Source organism: Alligator sinensis, unplaced genomic scaffold (assembly GCF_000455745.1).
Source record: "Alligator sinensis unplaced genomic scaffold, ASM45574v1 scaffold406_2, whole genome shotgun sequence".
Taxonomy (NCBI): Eukaryota; Metazoa; Chordata; order Crocodylia; family Alligatoridae; genus Alligator; species Alligator sinensis.
In genome coordinates this window covers 639,018-661,935 of record NW_005842543.1, presented here as the reverse complement: position 1 = coordinate 661,935, position 22,918 = coordinate 639,018, and the positions used below count along the sequence as shown (strand labels likewise).

At 44.9% G+C, this 22,918-nt stretch overlaps 1 protein-coding gene across 1 annotated transcript in view; it reads left to right on the top strand.

The window, feature by feature from the left end:
* Positions 1-22,918, top strand: part of B3GLCT (beta 3-glucosyltransferase) — a 125,493-nt gene that overhangs the window by 16,576 nt on the left and 85,999 nt on the right. The window contains exon 4 of the mRNA XM_025213641.1: positions 8,676-8,785. The gene's annotated coding sequence lies outside the window, so the exon portion shown is untranslated. The remainder of the gene's footprint in view (positions 1-8,675; positions 8,786-22,918) is intronic.

Genomic DNA, 22,918 nt, shown 5'->3' with positions numbered 1-22,918 from the left:
ATAATGCAAAAGAAATGCACTATGCAAAGAAAGCTACAGAACTGTTGGGAAAAGCTCCTGCACGCGGGTTCTCCGTTACAACAGAACACTCCACCGTGCAAAAGAGCTGCAATTTGGCAGGAACATGACTTAGCGATGCCGAAGCACACACAAACAAGAAAAACCACAACTTTGGGTTGTGACAGTAAGATTAACGAAAAGTAGATGTTTACTAGGATAATATTTGCTGTTATACTGACTTTCAATTCTCATGCTACAGGAATAAGCTAATCACGAGCTGGGGTGATGAATAATTCACACAGACAGACGGACACTACTTTTCTGGATGTAGAGCAATGTCTGGAAGCTGCAGGAAGGAAAGCAGGTTTAGATTTGATATCAGGAAAAACTTCTTCACTGGTAAGACAGTGAGGCAGTGAAATAGACTGCCTGGGGAATTTGTGGTATCTTCATTATTGGAGGAGCTCAAGAAAAGACTGAACAGGCATCAGTCAGGGATGATCTAGGAGTAGCTATGTCTATGTTCTACTATGGGCATTTTCCATGCTTCTAGGATTTGCTGTTTGCCACATGTGGTCAGGAAGGATTTTTTCCCCCTTCCTGCTGCTACATGTCAGGGTTGTTTGTTTGTTTTAGAGCCTTTCTCAGAAGCATTGGCAACTGGCTGCAGCCAAGGCTGGGGAATTTGACTGGGGTGTGCCAGTGCTCCTGCTGGGACTATAACATGGAGGTTCCTGGCTAGAGGGTCTTGGTCTTGCCCTTCCACTCGGTGTCAGACTGATTGGCACATTTGGTGTCAGACTGATTGGCACATTTGGCATCAGGAAGGAATTTTACCCCATGGTCAGATTGGTACAGACTGTGGGTTTTGCCTTTCTCACAGCTGGATTGGGGCTTGACTGTCTCCTGCGCATGGTCAGATGGGGCCCTGCCACAATGCCTTGGGTGCCAGATTGGGACCACAAATCAGATGCAGCCCATGTGTGGATCATGGGTAAAATGGATGGGCAAAACTGGGTTAGACAATGGATTTGTAAAGTATGGTTTGGATAGGGATGATCCCCAGGCAGGGGGTTGGACTAGATGACCTACTTTTCTATGATTCTGTGATTTTCACATATTCTGAGTTTGGCTGCACAGGGGAGTTTGAGGGAAACTTGCATCAGAATTCCCTATAGCCTGGTGATTAGGACAAACATCTGGGGTGTAGCAGACTCAAGTTCAAATCCACACTCTGCCTGAATCAGAGCATAGATTTAAATTATCTGTCTCCTGGGTAAGTGTTAGGACTGCTGGTTATTGTTAAAGGAGGAGCAATGGCACTGCCAGTTTCGTAAATCTAGTCCCAAAAACTTTGCTTTCAGCTAAACTGTTCGCAGCTTTGGACTGATTAAAGCCTCTTTTTGGGCAGACAATTTAAAATAAATTGTCAGTAAGCTGTTATGCCCTGTTCTAGCAATGATTTCATTTTTGTTATTTGAAAGATTCCTGCCTCCACATCATTTCCTTACTGTCCCTTTAAGCCTTTGTTCAACACTGATTCAAAAGGAAGTATTTCTCATACAGAAAATGGGAACTTCCAAGTATTTGTCAAGCCTCAACCCTGCTCACATATGAGATCTGTTTTGATCAGAGATGGCTGGTGATAAGAATCAGGAGGAAATGATACCCCCAGTCTTTAAAATTGCTTGGTGAATTTGCGGTGTTCTTTGAAGTAATGTTGGTATTTGCAACTGTAAAAAGACAAGATAATCGAGTGGATAGACCATTAGTCTGTTCTAGTGTGGCAGTGTTTGGAGGGGGTGGGCAGGGAGAGGAAACAGGCAGTGAGCAAAAAAGAGGAAAACTGACATGGTAGATTATTTCTTGGTTTGAAAAATAGTTCTTATCAAGCCAGAGGGAAAAAGGAACCTTCTAAATTGTGATAGTTCCTCTTCGTGTGTTGAAATTTTTAAACAAATAGCTATCAGTAAAATATTTCGCTTCATGTCTTCTTTGATGGATATACTTACAGTAGAGGAAAATGTTTCCAGGGGAGTATCCAGTATGGCATCAATAAATCAGATTCATCCTAGGAAGTGCCTTTCTCTAGTATATTCTAGTGCTGTTAAATGTGCCATGAGTGAGACGTATCTGAACTACAGATACTTGCTTATCTATAAATGTAGCAATACTAGATTAGTAATTGCATGGAGCAATTTAATTTTTATTATTCATCTCTTGGGCTATAATTTTCAGTGTTGTTCACATGGATTTAGTCTTGTGAGTCTCAAATTCCAGCAAGAGTTGTGTAGTTTAAATCTCAGCATGGAAAGTAAAACCTGCTAGGTAGCAGATAACTTGTATACATAAGTTTTCATAGATCTTTTTGTATCTGTGTATGTGGTGGGACAGGAGCTGAAATAGGGTTGTGAGGGAGGAACGGAGGAAAACTCTGGTTTCAACTGCGTTATCCCTTCCACAGTACTATTACTGTGGACTTCTCAAAGTTCAATTCCTCACTTCTCATCGCTCTGGCATCCCTACAGGGAGAGAGAGCGATGTGGGGCTGGCAGCGGCTCCTCTCCAAGACAAGGTGAGGACAGGGACAGGAGTTGAGGCTGGGGCAGAGCCAGGCACCATGAGGGCTCCGCTGTGTCTGGGGAACTGCTCTGCTCCTCAGCCCCTTTGGGTGAGCTTTGCCCTGAGCCCCAATGCCATGTGCCTCCTCAGCCTTTAGGCTGAAACAAGGTGGAGCCAGGCGTGGGATTCCTAGCAGTGGCATAACAAAGGAGCTTGGTGCCTGGGGCAATGAATATAGGGGAGCAATAGCAGCTGATCTTTTTTTCTGCCCCACCCTCTCCTGCCCCCAGGTCAGTACCCAGGGCTACTGCCTATTGCCCGACTCTAGTTATGCTACTGATTCCTAGAGTCTGCATGAAGTCACAGCAACAAGCAGGGAAGATGACTTGACAACTCTATTTTGAATGGACTGAGGCAAGTGTCAAGGATGCCTGGTCAGAGGAGGTTATAGCAATCAAGGCAGGAGACAATCTGGGTCTGGTCACAAATTTGAGTCATTGGCTCAGCGAGGGAATCCAGGCAAAACTCAAATTGAGTCCTGTGAGTTCATCTTAAATGAATGTTACCTTTGAATGAATGCTACTATTTGTAAATACTCATTCGTTACTACTCATTACTGCTCTGTTTAATCTCGGCTCTGAAAACCCTTGACTCAGGAAACCCTGAAATCCATTGCAAGTTTCACACAGTACCTGTGGGAAAGGACACACTTGAGCAAACTGCCGTCATTTTGGATGCTGAGGAACACTGGCAACCTGGGTCCAGACCTAATCGCCAAGTGTAGAATTAGAGGGTGCTGTAACCCAGGGCTCTGACATGGTGACCGAAGTTGATAGCAAAGCGCCCACTAACTTGTTAGTGTAAGATCCAGGCCCTAATAAACGTAGTGTTAAACAGACCAAACAAACCCCATATACTGTGTTCAGATCCAGCACTGCTTGCAATCAGCATGTTTCAAGACAGAACCTCCAGGCTCCAAGCTGTAGGCAGAGCTGCACTTAGTAAGAGCTTCCCAAAGATTTCCAACGCCTACAACACCAACGCTGCATTTCAAATCTGGACAAGCTGATGAGAATTAAACTTCATTTAGCCTCAGGAAATACTGTTAACCTGGACACTGTATATTCTGTTTGGAAAACAGAAAAAGGTAGACGAGAGTCACTCCGGTAAATAAAAAGATATAGTATCATCTTTTGTTGTTATACTGTGGGGCGGACCAAAGCGGTGTGTGCCGAAGGCGGGGGTGGGGCAGGGCGGGGAGGTGGACCAATTCGGGAGCGGACCAAAGCGGCACACTCACGGATTGCTATGCCTTAGAGGGAACATTGGCCTGTAGGGATGTGGGGGGGGCTTAAGGGGGTGTGTCTGTGTGTGAGGGGCATAGGGTAGGTTATGGGTTGTGTATATGTGGGGGGTTGTGTGGGTGTGAGGGAGGGTGGGGGGTGTGTGGAGACCCCCGCACACTCCCCCCATGGCATAGCAGCAGGTGGAGTGCTCAGTAGGTATCATAGAGGATATTCCGGTTTTCTGCTACTCTGTCCTCTATTGATACGAAACCCAATGCCTTTATGTCCTCTATTTTTCTCTTCAAGAGAAAAACGGAGGACATAAAGGCTTCCGATTTTGTATCAATAGAGGACAGAGGACAGCCAGACTGTCCTCTGTGATTGCTACCCTAGTGCTCAGGGCACAGGTGCCTGGTGGGGCATGGCTCTGGCCAGTGCTGCACATCACAGCGAGGGGCGCAACCTCCGCTGGACCATCTGTATCATCTCACTCCCTGCAACTCGCACAGCCCCTGCACTTGCGTAGCACAGAGGGAAGCCCCATGTGCTGGAGCCAGCTGCCTTCCCTGCCAGGGCTGCACTGCACAGGAGAGAAGCGTCAGGCACTGGAGCTGGCTGCCTTCCCTGCTGGGACTGCACAAGGAAGCAAGCCCCAGGTGCCTTCCCCTGAGGGGTGGGGAAGGCAGCCAGCTCCAGCCTGAGGCTTCTCTTTGGTGCTATGCAACCCCAGCAAGGAAGGCAGCTGGCTCTGGCATGTGGGGCTTCCTTCCTGTGTTGTGTGAGTGCAGGGGCTGTGTGAGTGGCAGGGAGCACCAGCGATACAGATGGCCTGGTGGAGGTTCTGGTCTGGTGGAGGCCTGTGGGCAGTGGGGTTCACACTGTTCAACATCTTCATCAGCGACTTGGATGGGGGTGTAAAAAAGCACCCTGTTCAAATTTGCAGATGACACTAAGATGTGGGGAGAAGTGGGCATGCTAGAAGGGAGGAATAGGCTGCAATCATACCTAGACAGGTTACAGGGGTGGGCAGATGAGAACAGGATGAGTTTCAACACTGACAAGTGCAAGGTGCTGCACCTGGGGAGGAAGAACCAGCAGCATACAGATGGCCTGGTGGAGGTACAGGCTGGGGAACTCCCTTCTCGTCAGTGCGGAGGCAGAAAAGGATCTTGGAGTCATTATTATGCCAAAATGAACATGGGCCAACAGTGTGGGAGCGCGGTCAGGAAGGCCAACTGTACCTTGTCATGCATCCACAGATGCATCTCAAGCAGGTCCAAGGAGGTGATCCTCCCCCTCTATGCCGCACTGGTCAGGCCGCAGTTGGAGTACTGCGTCCAGTTCTGGGCGCTGCACTTCAGGAGGGATGTGGACAACATGGAGAGGGTTCAGAGGAGGGCCACCCGCATGATCAGGGGTCAGCAGGGCAGGCCCTATGAGAAGCGGTTAAGGAACCTGAACCTGTTCAGCCACCACAAGAGAAGGCTGAGGGGGGATCTAGTGGCTATCTACAAATTATTCAGGGGGAACCAACAGGCAATGGGAGAGTCCCTGTTCCCCTGAGCACTACCAGGAGTGACAAGAAATAATGGTCACAAGCTGGGAGAGGGTAGATTCAGGCTAGATATCAGGAGGCGCTACTTCACAGTCAGGCCGGCTAGGATCTGGAACCAACTTCCAAGAGAAGTGGTGCTGGCTCCTACCCTGGGGGTCTTTAAGAGGAGGCTGGATGAACACCTTGCCAGGGTCGTTTGACCCCAGTACTCTTTCCTGCCATGGCAGGGGATCGGACTTGATGATCTGCTCAGGTCCCTTCTGACCCTACCAACTATGAAACTATGAGGTTGTGTGCAGTGCTGGCTGGAGCTGTGCCCCGTGGGGCACATGCACTCTGAGCACCCCACCTGCTGCTACTGCCACTGCCTGCCAGGGCTGTGCACCATGGGGGAGTCTGCAGGCATCCCCACACTTCCCACCATCCCTCACACCCACACGCTGCCCACCCGAGCTCCACGCTGCTGCCACCCCATTGAGCGCGGGCTCTGGGCTGCTACCAGCCCAGCCACAACCCCATGCTCTGCACTCTTGCCTAACTGCAGCCCCGCCCCTGCTGCTTCCCTACCTGCTGCCTGGAGCCAGCAGGAGACTGGGGAAGTGGAGCAGGTCTCTGGGGGCTGCAGCAGCAGCGTCCCCATGCAGAACTTGCACGCTGGCCAGACCGGGTCCTTTTGCCCATGAGGGTGGGAGCAAGGCAATAGGGTATGTTGGGGGGAGTGGGGGGAGAGGGGTGTACATGTCAGCACCTTGCTCCCACCCTCACAGGGGGAAGGGCTGGGAGGGGCACAATTTGTTGGTGGGTGATGTGGGCCAGATATGGCCCACTAAGCAGTTTCCAGCCCCCAGGCAGTGTTTCACCCGCCCCTGCTTTAACAAATGACTTGTGGGGAAGAGGGTGGGGAATTGAGTAAATATTTAGACTTCGGCCTTCCTTTTCTAGGATTACAGCAGCAGAAATTTTGAGGTAGCGGTGCTTTACCTGAACCATTTTCTTCTTTTCCTGCTTTCTGTTCACATGCTAAGGTTTACTACCTTTTCTCCTCTTGAAATGACTTATTTTCTTTCCTTCTCCTCTTTCAAATTTTTTAACATTTACTCCCTTCTTTACTTCTTTCCTTGTCACTGCCATGTTATAGCAGGTTTATCCTGAAGGATTAACAAAAAAAGTGACACTAGGGTTTGGTAGCTTGACTTGATAATATTAACACACACGCACACAATTAAGACCGTTCAGTGCCATGGTGCATATAAGAAACTTTACAGTGGTTATGCTGGTGATCCGCTATGGATACTGTTTATCATGCTGTTTGGTAGGGCTGTACGAAGCTTTGGTCCCTGATTCGATTTGGCCTGATTTGGTGGCCAAATCTCCAAATTTGAATTGAATCAGGAGACCCTTTAATCTCTCCGAATTGAATCTGAACCCTTTGAATCGATTCGGAAAGATTCAACAATTCGGACATAGACACAGCTTTAAATGGTTTTCCTACATACCTCAAGGTACCAGATGGCTTGTGAATGCTGAAATGGTGGGGCGGATGGAGGGTCCCACAGGAACATGGGGTGCTTCCCAGTGCGCTCGGCAGCAGACCCAGAAGTGGACTAGAAGCACTTCCAGTCTACTTACAGGTCCACCGGGGAGCGTGTGGGCCCCCCCCACTCCCCCAGCTCGGCGACTGGTACCTCCTGGGTCTGGGGGGGCACCCGGGTATCACACTCACAGTGCCTAGCCGGCCTGTATCAGCTGTTAGGCTGCTGGGTTCCGGATCGAGGAGGTGAGTTGGGAGTGAAGTAAAGGCAAATTTACTTATAGCTTAGCATACAACAGTTAGGAGAAAGGTTAATGCGACAAACAGATAGTACAGTAATAAAGAGCTAATAGGGAATGATAACAACAGATAGAATGACAAAGAGTTCCCACGTGGGGTTGGCAGCTTATCGGCAGTCACTCTATGCCAGGTGCGCTCCAAGTTGTTGTAGCGAAGTCGGGTGTCCCCGATCAACACTGTCCGAGGGGTCACCGGGAACGTCCCTTGGTCAGGATCCGGTCCTCACTCGCATTGGGCGTCTGGGGTCCAGGCTTGGTACAGTGATGGTCCTTCTGTCCCGTCCTTCTAACTGGTCACTTGACATGCACGTTCCTTTATGCCTTATTTTATGCTATTCTGTTAGCTTTAGAGCCATTCACAATCTTGCCCTATAACTGTTACCCTAAGGGATCAAAAGGTGCTAAAAATTATCATGGAAGGTTACCACCTGAACTGGGGTTCACCCAATAAGCAAATTACATCACATTACTTTGAGGTTTGAAATTAACATTACCTGCCCAAGCTCAACCCCTTAGTTTTTTATTCCTTGGATTCCTAGGAATGTGCTAATTATATCAGATCAGATCTTGTTACGGCTGACCTTTAAAAAACCTGTTAGATCAGCTAATCTTGTAGTTTGCTTATTTTGGGGGCCCATGATCAGTGTAAATCGTTAGATTCAACACTTTGGTTAAATTGTGACAGACAAATTCCACTTGCAGGTTGCAAACTTGCAAGCTTTGCATTAGCTAATCTTAACTGCTAAACAATTGCCTGGATGTCTCCAAAAGCATATATTTATTGCTCATGATAGTAACCTCTCTGGTTACTTCTGCCCCTGGGTTTCTGGGTTTGCCACTGAGTACGCAGGCCCCCCTCCTCCCCTCCCCCCCGTGCTCCTGAGACGCTCCATGTGCCCCACCATTGCAGCAGTCATGAGCCGCGCCTGGTACCTTGAAGTATGTAGAAACAACATTTAAAGCTATGCCTATGGCCGAATCGCCGATTCTCCAAATCAGCATCGAATCTTCAAATTCAAATTTGTTCAAATTGAATTGGGGACAATGATCCAAATCAACTAATCGAATCACTGTCCCTGATTTGAGCTGAATCCGAATGTGGCCTGTTTCACACACCCCTGCTGTTCAGTACGGTTGTTTGTCGGTGCTCCCTTGTCCTTCTGGACCCATCTCCAGCTTGTTGTGGCTACTGGTATAGGGCATATAATACACGCGGCTTGGTGCAGTGCTAGGAGGACAAACGTGAAGTGCTGTTTTTGTACAAATTAATAATTAAATAGAGACTGTTTTCAGAAAGAAGTAATTACGCTTTTTACTGTTTGTTAAATTAACTCCCAAGACATTTTTATGCCTTGCTATATTCTTTCCTGGTCTTCTCTATGGTGTTGGTACAGAACTTTTGTTTCTCTTTCCTTTTAATATTTTATTTTTTTGGTTCACAGAACTAAAAGAAATTGTATGTGTCATCCAGAGTCAAAGTAATTCTTTTCATTCCAAGAGAGCAGAAGACCTAAAGCAAAATATTTTAAATCAGGCTGCAGATCTTGGAAAGGTATGTGCAGATAATATAGACTTCATATTTCTTGTCTTTCATAAACATTTGACTAACGACGTTTGCTATTGTTCCTGTTTTAGTCCATTTTATTTCTTTTGTTAAACTGTATCAGAGTACATATATTTCATCTTTGTTCACTTTCTGAAGGAATTGCTTAAATAAGGATTTCACCGACTGCATACCAAATGGGATATCCTTCTTAAATTCTACACTATTCTAAGTTATGTGCGTTTGTGTGCAAACACAACTTTTTGTAAGTATGGAACTTAATTTTGAAGTAACGAAAGGGAAACAGCTTCTAAGTACTACAGTATCCAAAATCATCTTAACCTTTTTTGAACACAATAGTGATGATATTTTGACCAGTTATTAAACTTTTTAATTCTTTGTATTTTCTTATGAAGTGGATGTATCAGGTAGGTAATACTTAGGATCATTTTCTTAAGCATACTTTAGTGTTTTTATTTGAGCACCTTCATTTTTCAGAAGTTTTACTGCACAGCTGTATTATGATGGATTTAGAATGAACATTCCAGTCTGGACATTGACTTACACAGTCTTAGCCAAGAACTAGGATTGATTTTTGATTTTTAATGCTTACATTTGTGCAAAAGGCTTAAAGTTGCTTTTAAATCATCTGGACTTTTTAAAAAGATATAAAATGAAATTCTGAAATAACATTGTAGGGTTTATTTGTTTGAACTTTGATATTTAGAAACATAGGTATGAAAGATTATTGTTTAAAAAATGCAACATGCACTAAGTTTCTGTTGTTCTTGCCCTTCTATATACTTGAGCTGATCAGCACTGTGATAAATATGTTCTAAATGCACTTTTGAGGTTTTGATCCTATGATTAGATCTATACTGGTAGCCTGTGCCCCTCTGTGATTCCTTATTATGTTCTGAGGAGTCTTGCAGTGTTGTTGCTTATTTGTCTGCATAGAACAAAGCCCTGTCCATTAAAATGGGCTCTGGTAAATGTTCACACCCCTGAATACCAGCAGTTGGAAGCCAACAAAGTAAAAAATGGAAATGTAGATGTGTTCATTGGGGAAAGCATAGGAAAACTGGTTTAGAGGATGAGGTAACTTTTATTTTTGAGTGGCAGTAGAGTGGTAACTGAGAGCACTTCTCTCTTGTGAATGAATTAATGTGACTTTGCAAATAAACTTCAGATTATTTTAATTAAAAGGATTTGTTGATCCTCCACTAAAATGGGAACATTTTGGGTGGTAAACCACAGCACACATGGAAGGTTAGTAAAGTCAGTGATTGAAGTCGTATCAATCTGAAGATTTTGGCCCAGAATCCAGGGGAGGGGGAAAATGCAATAAAATACAGAAGAAAATGAGTCCAGTAAAACTTGTTCTTTGTGTGCCTTGCCTTTTTCTTTTCCAAGCCTCATTTTCAAATGTCTGGCCCCAAGCTGTTTTGAATAAGACTGGTAGTACTGGTTATTGTGAGGGAAAACTTAAATCCCTCTGCACAAAATTTTGAAATTGACATTTTTCATTCCAAAGTATGTGTACAAGATCACACTGGCATTAATTTCTCAAAATACGTATTACATATTTACTAACTAGTCTATATTAAAATTAAATGCAAGAGGGAATTGTCTAACTTTCTAATCAAAGTAGAATGAGTGTCTGTCTTGTTTTAAAATGTATTGAATCATATTCATATTCACTCTAAAATAAATTAAACTCCATTTTGAATTTGCTGTTTGTGTCCTATTTCATGTGCGTCTCTCTCTCTCTCTCTCTCTCTCTCTCTCTCTCCTTTAAATATTTTACATTTTAAAAATGTATTCCTCTCAAAACTCAGGTTACCACTAGAGGTCATTGTTGTTGTTATTGTTAATATGTAAATGCATATTATATAACTATAAAATATTTAGTGGTATTTTTTCCATGTTAAACAGTGGCTAATGCTTATTGATGAGGAACATTTTTTTTTGTTAAATCCCTATCAGTTTGTTTGGTATAGAATCTAATGATCAGATCCTAAATTCATCCCCACAATCCATGCAGCAGTGGGGAAAGCAGCAGCAGTGGGACAGGTACCCCCCTTGCCCACTGTCCTCTCCCATCACTTCCTCCCCTTTCAGCTTTCTGCCCCCCCCACCCCCTCCCCCCTTGTAGCCTCTGCTCCCTCCCAGGTCACCGAGCACATGGAAGCACAGTCCTGCCCAGTCATTTTATTTAGCATCTTGGGGCTGGAGCTGCTCCCTTTATACTTTTATTTACACTACAAGTTATTTCTAATATATAAGCACTAAACATATAAAAAAGTGTTTTGGTGGCGAAGACAGTTCACCAACTATTTCCCAGCCTCTCTCTTTTTTTCACCTTCGCCCTTCTGTTCTCAGTTAGATGATAATAATTGGATATTTGAATATCTCGAAAGCTTTCTAACGCAGAGAGCCACAGTATATCTTTTTAGTACTTGCACAGCCCATATACCCTAGCAGCTTTGATTACTTTACAGTTAAAAGCTGAAACCAAGATCTGCTTTTGCTTATTTTCCTGTGCATTGATTGCTTAGCTCACCTCTACTTCATAATCCTCATACTTGTATTATGTTATGCAAAACACATAGTCACCAATATTTTTCAGTCTGCTGTTGAAAAGGTAAAAGGATCTAAATCTTGCCAGCCTTTGATTAAAATCTGGCACCTTCTCAGAAATGCCAAGGGAAAAAGGATATGTAGATTGCATTTTCCTCTAAACTAATATGGCTACAATTAGGACTTGTAGTAGAGATGATATCTTTTATTAGACCAACTATTTTTGCAAAAAAAAAATAAATTTTTCTTTATTTGCCATTTTTTTGGGCACAAACACCCTTCAATCAGGCATTGGAGAAAAGATTGTAAAAGTTCTCCTGGGTAGAAATGAAAGCTTATATTTCATAGGAGAGATGAAGGTGGTAAAAATCTCCTGTTTGGAAAAGTTCATTCTATATGCAGATTAGGCTCAGAGAAAAGTTGGAATAGTCTGTTTACCTCAAAGTTGATTGTTGGTAAGCAGGATGTAGTCATATTTCCTTTTGGTTATGTTGTTTTATATTTCACAGAGCAGTAAATAGATGGGAAGCTCCTCTGGGCAGGAATTTCTTACCTAATGAGGTGTCTCTGAGCTTTGCTGTGAGGCTCTGTGAATATGCAGATTACCTTGAACAAAGGTATTTCAGGTTTCAGGTGGTCAAAGTTGCTTCCTCCTTGGAAAATTATGAAGATAATTTTCCTCATAAACTTTCTTCATAAGATAAAGGGAAGAAGGGAAATACTGTTGTTCATTATCAGCTGCTCCTCTTTTTCTTTTTTTTTTTTTTGAGTATGGCAGACTGTCAAGGAAAAGTCATAGTTGAGCCAGAGGCTTTGCAATTGCAGAATTAGTGGGTACCCTCATTTGTATCTCCTCAAAGATGTTATTTTAATCACTGTTTTTCACTCAGTTTATCTTCTGCAATTGTAATTACTTGCACTTTTCCTTTTTTTTTTTTTTTTTTAAATATGGACCTCATTCAGGGAACAATCTGCCCTTGTGAATTTGTTTATTTTTCTTGGAGGATTGCAGGTACACCTATTCAGCTTGACTGATGTGATGGAGATGATTGTACTATCTAATGGAGTCTCCCTCCTCCCCCCCCCCCCCAAAAAAAAAAAAACCCCAACAACAAAAAAACCCTGCAACAACCCCCAAAACAAAAAACAATTTCAAGACAATGTGTATGAAAAAATATTGGAGTTTTTATAATTTGACATGTGGAGAAAGAAGTGACTTATGATTCAGCTGTTCACTAATTCAGGGTATTGGAATGCATTTAATAAATACATACCCCTGGGGGCTTGCACACTTCATAGCGTCTGTAGGCTGAGTTCATTGCACATACCAGAGGTTCCCCAACTCCCTGTCTGCCTCTTTCCATATCTCTCTTTTAGTGTCTCCCTGCAACATACTCCCCCATGGCAGTGGCTTTGTGCATCTTTGGGGTTAGACAAGGACCTACAGCCAGCTAGCCAGAAGCCAGACTGAAATGCAAGCACAGTGGGAGAGGGTTCTTGAGTGGAGAGGTGTTCCAACCTGATCCCTGAGAAGCATGGGGAATGTGTGTGCAGAAAAAAGGTCTGGCCCTTCCTTGTCCTTTCAGAGACATTGTTTTAGACTAGAGGTTGACAGTATTTTCTGGCAGAGGGCCACAATGACACAGCTCAGGGCTGAAGCAGTCAGGCCCTAGGCCTCAGCCTCCTCTACTGCCACTTCTCCCTGTTGTCCAGCTGCAGCACAGCTCAGGGAGAGCCCCCTTTGGCAGAAGCCAGTGCCATCCACTTACGCTTTGGTACTTTTGGTACAGAGACAGGCCCTTTTGCTAGAGCTCCCTGTGCATGGCTATGGCGTAGCATGGGCAGAGCCTCTGTTGCCAGATCCTGCAGGGTATAGGTTGCCAAATTCTGTTTTAGGCTGTTTATACTATTCCATAGGTTTACTTTCAAACCCACACCAAGAACTGTTACTGAAAAGATGGGATAGGACTTGTACTCTTTTGTTGTAAATCATGTTTCAGGTCAGACTCTGTCAATGTGATACAAAGGTATGTGTAAAATATATAAAAGTACAGCTAAGTAATAGACAATTGCTTTGACTTAAAGTTTCTTCTGCAATTAAGTATCATAGGTTGCAGATCCTGATTAAGTCATTTCAGAATGACACTGTATGACAAGTGTGGATGGAAGGTATGGCAATGCTAGTCTGTGAATGCTTTTGATGCTTTCTAGGCAGTTACTCTAATCAAAATAGTGCTCATGTCCTTCCCCCCCCCCTTGAAATCTTTATTAAAATCCTGTATGTGTGCACACAAGTTCTCTTTTCCCCTCCCCAGGCTCACAGAAGATACTCTTGAGATATGAACTGTCAGTCTCAAAGTATCTAATCCTGAAGAGTGCTGCTGCAAGTCATCTTCTCACTAAGACACGAGTTCTCAGGTCATGGCAGAAATGTTTATAAAATATCAAATCTGAATTCTAAGCAAGGGCCTTTCCCAGCCTGCTCTGTAGGCATATCCACAGACGGTGAGCAGTCAGAGGCAAATGGTGTTCCTGGAGTTTGGTGTACTGTTAACCAATAATTAGTAACATGAAGGTTCAGCTTTAGCATCATTTCTTCAGGTATAGCTGCTCACAGGATTCCACTATTATAACTGTTTGAGCCACACACTAAAACTTCTTGGTAGAGAGCCATTATCACTTCCCTCATATGCTGATGAGATGACCCACCGACTTGAGCTAATCGCTAGAAGACAGTTTATTGATTTCCCCCCCCGGGGAAGAGTTACTTACCAACATAGATTCATAGATTGTAGAGTCGGAAGGGACCACAATGGATCATCGTGTCCGACCCTCTGCCCCTGGCAGGAAAGAGGACCGAGGTCAGATGACTCCAGCCAGTTGACTATCTAGCCTCCTCTTGAAGACCTCCAAGCTAGGTGATAGCACCACCTCTCTTGGAAGCCCATTCCAGATCCTGGCTACCCTTACTGTGAAAAATTTCTTCCTAATATCTAACCTACATCCACTCTCAACTAGTTTACACCCGTTATTCCTAGTCACTCCCTGGAGTGCCTTAGTAAACAGCGCTTCCCCTATTCCCCGTTGACCTCCCCTAATAAATTTATAGGCGACCACAAGATCTCCCCTCAGCTGTCTCTTGTGAAGGCTGAAGAGATTCAGCTCTCTCAACCTCCCCACATAGGGTCTATCACGAAGACCACTAATCATGTGAGTGGCCCTCCTCTGGACCCTCTCCAGATTCCCCGCGTCCCTCTTGAAGTGTGGCGCCCAAAACTGGACATAGTACTCTAACCTGTGGCCTGACCAGTGCCACATAGAAGGGGAGCATCACCTCCTTTGTTCTATTAGTCATGCACCTGCTAATGCACGACAAGGTACCATTGGCCTTGTTGATGGCCTCGTTACACTGCTGGCTCATGTTCATCTTGGAGTCAATTATGACTCCAAGATCTCTCTCTGCCTCCGAGCTGCTGAGAAGGACACTCCCCAACTTCTAGGTGTGCTGGGGGTTCCTCCTTCCCAGGTGGAGTACCTTACATTTATCTTTATTAAATTGCATCCTATTTCTCTCTGCCCATTGATCCAACCTGTCCAGGTCAGCCTGAATCCTACAAGAAGTTGCCTTGCAAGTAAAGGTGCAGCTCCAACCAGATTGGGGCACTGCAGCTGCAGGCACTGGTGGACCCTGCAGGGGAGGGGACTGCGCAGGCGGCAGCCTGGGGGACCCAGCTGGGGCTGCTCAGGAAGAAGGGGCTCTGCTGCCTTTCCTAAGAGCAAGCATCAGAGCTGCCTCCCCGCCCTCTGCCCTGGGCATTACCCTGCCCACACGTGCCTGCTCCCAGCTGCGGGCAGGGCTGGGGGGTCCTGCCCAGCCCAACATTGGCCCCGGTATTTGCTGTATGGGCAGCACCTCGCTGGGCATGGCCATAGCGGCAGGAGCAGGATGGGGTGCACAGAGTTGGCTGCCTCCCTCCTGGGGCTGCCCTATTGCCCAGCTTTAACCCCGCATGCAACTGCCGGCGACAGAAGCTGCTCACCCAGGTGGACAGACAGGGGTCCAAGCTGGAGCAGGCAGGCAAGAGCCCACAGCCCCACAACTCCCCCCGCAGCCCAGGGACCATTCCACCCACTGGCAGTTTGCCCTCTCCTCCCCACCACTGAAGAGGCAGGTAAGTGTGTGCATGACACAGGGGTTTAAAGGGCCCTAAATTGAAAGTGTTTTTAAAAACCTACTATTTCAATTTAGGGCCCCTGTTTCATCTACACATGCCCTGTTATGCTGTAACTTAGTGTATGTAAGCCTGTAGGGATATAAGTGAAGGAAAATTATTTCAACTTTAACCCTGCTTCATCTAAGGTCAAAGCTGAGGCAGTTTAGTCCAGTCTTATTAGTACAGGCTCCTGCACATTTGACAGTTATGAGAAAGTCAGAGGTCCATGGTGTTAGGAAAGCTAAGGAAATAGAACCTAGATCAGTGGTTTTCAACCTTTTTTCATTTGTGGACCCCTAAAAAATTTCAAAACGGAGGTACAGCTCCCTTTGAATTGTAAATTCATCCTGAAATAAGGACAAATAAAGACAAATAAATTCAACAGGAACATATGCAAAGTATTGCCGTGACAACACACAAATCCAAAAAGAAAAAATAGGGAAAAACTCACTAGACTGCAGAACTATAGAAAACGACCTGGACCACAAGCTAAATATACCACATAACAGCATAATATTATTGCAAAAATGCTCAGAATAGACTGCATTAGCAGAAATGTCATATACAAGTTACAGAAAGTGATTTTGCCATTCTATTTAGTACTCATGGGGCCTCAACTAGAATACTGATTCTACTTTTGGGCACCAAACTTCAAGACAGACATGGACAGAAAGGAAAAAGTCCAGGGGAGAGTAGCAAAAATTATAAAGAGCTGTAGGAAACATGACTTATGAAAAGAGGCTGGAAGAACTGGAAATATTTAGAACTGGAGAAGGAAAGACTTTGAGGGGATTTGATAACAATCTTGAAATAGAAAAAAGGTTGTTATACAGGATAGCGATCAACTGTTTCGGCATTTCCACAGGTGACAGGTCCCCCTGGATCCTGACCCACAATGCCTTGGTGTTCCCCTCCTCCACCCCTGCCTTGATGGTGGAAGACGTATACTGCTCCTTAACATAGAGTGCTACCTCCCCACCTTTTTTCCCCCACTCTGTCGCACCTATACAACCTATACCCCTCAATGCCTACTGCCCAGTCAAGTGTAGAATCTCACCATGTTTCAGTTAGCCTGACTAGGTCATACTGGGTGCTAGCAAGCAAGAGTGCGAGCTCCTCCTCCTTGTTCCCCATACTCCTGGCGTTTGTATAAAGACATTTTAGTCCCCCAAAGGGGGCTCTTGGTGCCCCTGTGCCTTGATGGTGTGTGTTCCCTTTATTACTTACCTGGTGTGGTCTGGTGCCTTGTTTATGGCTTACCAACCCCTTAATACTTACCTGGTGCGATCTGGCATCTTGTTTGTAGTTTACCAACCCTGGGCTCTCTTCGACCACTGGTTCCCCAACCCCTGTCAAGCCTAGTTTAAAGCTTTTTGGAGGAGATCAGCCAACCTGCAGGCTAACAGATACTTACCTCTGGGAGAGAGATGAAGATCGTAATCTCCCAGGAAGCCTCCTCCCTGGAAGTGCTGGTCATGGCTGTAGAATCAGAAGCTCTCCTGAAGACACCAAATCTGGAGCCGCCGGTTGACTTCCTTGATGCGGGCACCCTGGCATCTCCGGCTGCTGCCAACCGGAAGGATGGAAGAAAATACAAACCTGTGCTCCAGTCTTCTTGAGGCTGTCTCCCAGTTCTTGGAAGTCCTTCACGATGCGGTCAGGGCTGATCCTAGCCGTATCATTGGTTCCCACATGGACAAGGACCATGGTTGTTTGTTCTCGGGTAAATTCTATAGGGTTTCTCTATTAACACTGGATAATAAAATTCCAGATAAGACCATGATGTCAGAACATGCCTGGTTTTAAGGGTTGTATCCCTCTACTGCGCTGTTCCTATTCTCTTCTCCCAGATGGAGAAGTGCTATAGGAGCTTTTGAAGTCCTTCAGTCCCATGTATCCCTAGAAATTGGAGTAGTTAGTTAGATGGAGTCTGCTAGCCAAAAGCTTGAGTCTAGGAGTGCAAAAAAAAAAAAAAAAAAAGTACCTGTCTGTAGTCCTGCCTCTTCTACCCTGCTTCCCACCTCTTCTGCCTAGGCATCTTCATTCTTAACACCTGGGCCTGGAATTGGGATGTTATAACATATTTTTAAAGGAAGAGTCTCTATGTCCTACTTAACTAGCATGAATATGCCTAGTAGGGGAGAAGAAAATATTTGCTAAGGCCATGGACTGGCATTACATTTTTAGCATTAAATATACCCTCAGGGTTCTACAAAAAGCAAATGTGCAGCCATTTAAGTTGTTTGTAGCACTATAAAGACAATGAAAATGCTACAAAATGTCACACTTGTGAAGAGGATCTTCTTGGTAGGGCTATGCCTTGTAGCACTACATGCAAAGTCTGTACAGTTGTACATAGTGCTGTAGAGGACTCTAGGACCCCCAGCATCTCAAAATCCTCTGTTCTCCCTTTCCCCTCTCCTCCTCCCCCCTCCCCTTCTGCAGCCCAAAGATGGAGGGTGGGGAAAAAAGAGCGCTTGGCTTACTGATAGCCACTCCAAGAACCCAAACTTGCTACAGCTATGACACAGCCCTTTCCCTGCTCCAGCTCTGGGGTACCTTCCACTCCTCACTTGTCTGCCATGCTTTGATGTACTTATTTGATTGAGAGGGAGAGTGCCTAATGAGTCCTAGGGCTATTCACAGCCTCTGACCTCCCCTACAACCATGCCTATACCTTGTAGGCATTGCCATCCAGTCAGCCTCCCTGTATAGGGGCCTTGGCCTTCCCAGCCTACACCCCTTTTCTCTTGCTGGGCTGCCTAGCCGAGGAACACTGCGCTGGACTTGGCTTCTGGGCTCCAGCTCTTTTCTCACCTATGTTGACTCTGTGCTGGGCTGTCTGGCCCTGCCTCTGCCCTGCTCTGGACTCGCAACATGCCTATACCTATCAGGCACCACTGCGGTTTCTGTATATCCCATAATAGTCCCAATCCAAACCACTGGTTTAACTACAATGAAAGAATAAGCCCTCTGGCCATAACGCAAACGAAATCTGCTCCAGATACAAGCATCATTAGTAGCTTACTGTCTGTGCAGCAAGGTTTCTCTTTACCCTGTAAGCCATGTCTTAGTGGTGCCATGTTGGTGTCTTAGTGGCAGTCCCCAGGGCAGTTCAGGAATCAACCAGCCATTTTCCTGACCAGGAACTCTTCTCCCAGTGATTTTCAGGGCCTTCTAGCTCAGACTCTGGGCTTATGTGCTGTCTAAATCCCCTTCTGGTCAGGTGGTGCCCTACCACCCTCAGGTGTTCTTCCTTAGGGCCTGATGGCTGGTTTCCATGGCAGCTCATGACCGCTGCTCTGGCAGCATCCCTGCTGCCCAAGCTGGGCTCTTCCCTGTTGTCCTGTTGCAGAGCAGTTACCTCTGCAATAGGCAATCATAGTGCTTTGACCTTGGCTGCTTATTCCCTTGCAGCTAATTTTCCCTAGGCTGAGTTCTCCTGCCTGGCTGCAGGTGTGCCCCTTTCCTTTAATGGGCAACTCCCTGACTAGGTAGCAGTGTTTCTCTGTGTTGGTCTGTATTCTTCTGCCTGGACTCTTGGCTGCAGTTTTTCTCCTTACAGTAACAGGAGTCCCTAGGCTCCCAGTTGCACAGCTCACCCAGTTGCAGCAAACTGTTAAAGTGACCTGATGGAACCCTGCTACAAGACCTGCCCACATGGGATCAGCTGGAAATACCCTCTGCCAGGGGGGGTGGACGTAGCAAAGGAGCAGCCCTCTATCTACCTTTAGCTAGAGATCTCACCTTAAAGGCAACATTGTAGCTTTCTAGCCAGGGGATTGGAACAACTGGCTCTACTTTCCAACAATGCTATGTTTTTGTTATGCTACAAAGTGTTTTGCCTGTCCGTACCCTAAAACTAAGAAAATATATTCTTGGGGCATGAAGCTACTCCAAGAATATATGTCTCACATGTGGTGATAAGAGCTGCAGACTAATTTTTTTTTGTGGTATTATCTAATATTTCATTTAAGTTGGTACAGACTTTGAAAGGAGAGAGGAAGATGTCTGATAAATGACAATATGGTGAAACTGTCTTCCTTTGTGGCATTTGATGTAAGAAGGGATGCTAATTGTTTTTAATTATGCTTCCCTTTACTCCTGTTTCTACTTCGAATGTCCCCGAAAGAAGCTCCTCATGGGAACAATGTTAAAAAAAAAAAGAGCTGTGTAGAACTGTTGCAACTCCTCTGTGAGTTTATTAGCAAACAGAATTATTCTATCTTCAATTTGTATCCTTCTTTAAGGTAATTAGCAAGACTAGTTGCTTCCAACTATCATTCCCTGAGGTTAGGAAGAGTACATTTGATATTTCTGAAGTTAATGGCAAATGACATTTTAACTTTTAAAGAAACAACTCACTGTGACAACAATGAAGCAATAAAATGTATTATTTTTAACATATTCTTTAGCCTTAGGTCAGACAGTATATGAATAGATTTTGGTACAGATTGTCAGTGTTGGAGGTTAGAGGTTAGTTTTTTTTTCATTTTAAAAGCAAAGTGTGTATTAAGTGGTTCTAAAAGTATGTAGGAAATTTATTCAGCTTAATTTTGGCTTTTTAATTACATTGGTACTTGGTCAAGGTGATTTTGTGAGTAATAGCTGTGTCCCCTTATCATACGTTAATCCTTTATCAGAGTGCTTTTATCTACAGTTTCTACTGACCTTATGTAAGTCATGAAAATAGCAATACTGTGTTTTATTTGTGTCATCACAAATAAGTGAGGATAAACAGACACACAAAGATCTGGTGTTGTTCAGTCTATATAGCTGTGGTCTGTAGTTCAGCATTATTTTATATTCTGTGACAGTGCATTACAACTTTGAAAAAGTCGAAAATTGTACAGGTTTCCATAGCTTTATGCGGGTTCAGGAAGTGCGAGGTAAATTCACTCTTATGCAATCGGTGTGGTGGAAGCCTGCAGTCAGTTGCTTTGTGTGGTGCATTGTGGGAGTGATGCGCACCAAAATACAGTCTCCTGTGTGGATCTGTGCTCCTTGCTTGTCTGCAATATGTTTCTGTAGTTGTCATCCCCATTATGATAGTGCCCTGTGCTTGTGTGTACTGTCTGCTGTTGGTGAGTACCAAAATTGTCTTGTAAAAGTGGTAGAAATGGGTCTGGGGGTCAGTACAGTTGAGGTCTTGGAATGTATCCCTATTTGTTGCATTGTAAAATGGGTTCCCTTTATCTGAATATGAGTTATGTACCCTTTTCCAAGAACAGACGTACAGCATAAAGTGATGGAAACCTGTATTAGTCTTTTTTTTGCTTTTTCTATTTCATTTACCTTTTTCCTGTTCACAAAAATGGATGTTTGTTTCAGGAGACTGGTTAAAATTAGCTTTCAAGAGACTAGATGTGGGCAGAGGATAAGATTAAAGAGGGAAGAATTTATAGAAAAGCAATAAGATGAAATAAAGACATGGCTGAATTTCTGTTCCATGTAAAAAAAAATTATCTACTTCAAGAAAAATGGTAGACATTGTATGTATTAGCTAAATTTTAATTAAAACATTTATAACTGGTAAACAAGTTTTCAGTATTATAAGTATAAAGATGATAATATCTTTATGCTATCTTAAAGATAGTATAAATAATTTCCAACTATTACCAAACCTACCAATTCGATTGGCCTAATGTAAGAATAATGAAGTATTATTTAAATGCAAGTTAATTGAGAAGTTAGGGGACACACCTACATGCAATACTTCAAAATGATCTGTCAGTAAGGGGGCATATGTTTTACATCTATAATATTCATCAGTGCATACAACCTGACCCTTGCAGACTATGAAAAACGGGAAGGATTTTGTTCTAAACTCAGCCAAGTCCTGTTGCATATCTCCTGAGAAGATAAGATAATTCTTCTTGGCTATTTCAGTGCTAGAGTGGATAGGGACTCTGACTTATGGAAAGGAACACTTGGAAAGGAAGGGATGAGGAAGATCAATTTAAATGAAATTCTCCTGAGCAAGTGTTCAGAACATGATCTCATCATTAAAAGCTCCTTATTCTATTCATCCAAAGCAACAAATGGAAGACATCATGGATGCACCCATACTCAAAACAGTGGCACCTAGTTGACTACATTATAGTGCATGCCCAAAAAGTCCCTATCACTAGGGATGTGACCAATGCGGATGACTGCTGGACAGATCATCAGTTTATATCAGGGGTGTCCAACCTTTTTGAACGTGGGGCCGGATCATGAACTTTTTATCACCCAGTGGGCTGGCGAGCCATATTCAAAGACCTCACAGGAAGTGACATCACATCAGGAAGTGATGTCACATGACCTTTGACATGCCTCCTTCTTGAACAGTCCCAATCAGCTCCTCTGTGCAGGAGCTGGAGAAATGGGCAAGCAATCAACAATTTTTCCCTTGCTAAAATCTGTTAGAGGGCTGTAGCTTCTCACTGGTTTCAGCTCCAGCCAAAATTTTTCCACCACTATCATGAGAATTGGCAACTCTGAGTATCTGAACCAAAAGCGATGGTGGCATTAAAAGGTAGGAATGTACCTAATGAAAAAGACAGGAGAAAATGAAAAAGAAAGGAGAAAGAACTGAAATGAATGAAAGAAGCATAATGCAAGTCGACAGATCAAATGTGGAAAAGACATCAGCCAGAGTGAAAACTAATCAAAACAACAAAATATGGGCATTTTTGAGAATAATCTAGACTATTTATATGTAGGGTGACCATATATCCTGGACTGGCTGAGACAGTCCCAGATTTTATAGGCTGTCTCAGTGTCCCAGCCACTGGAGAAAATTTAAGCAAAAGTACCAGATTGGTGGGAATCTGGGAGCTGGGGGGTTGGGGCTGTGTATGTGTGCATGCGTGTGCATGTGTGTGCGCTTCCCAGCACATCCCAGTAGCTGCTTTGGCACACGTTGCAGCAGACAGAGCCAAAGCAGCTATTGGGATGTGCTGGGAAGCGCACATACATGCACTTGCATGCACGCACACACGCGCACACACACACACACACACAGCCCCAACCTGGCCCCAAGGCGCCCCCAACTTCGCACGGGAATTTACCCCGTGCCTCCGTCTGCCCCGGCCGGCCCTGAGGCGCCCCCAGCTCCACACTGGAACTTACCTCGTGCCTCCATCCACCACTCAGGGGCAGGGCGCAGGCCATGCTGCAGCTCCCCCAGCCACGTGCTGGGGGTAAGGGGCAGAGCCCGTCCTCAGCTCGTCCAATCAGGTGTGGCTGGGGCAGCCCCACTCCGCGCAGCCCTGGGGGCAGCTGCGGCAGGACCCGGCTCACTGATGAGCCGGGCCCCACAGGGGTAAGCAGTTCCCCTCCCCTCGCTGCCGGCTGGGGCCCGTGG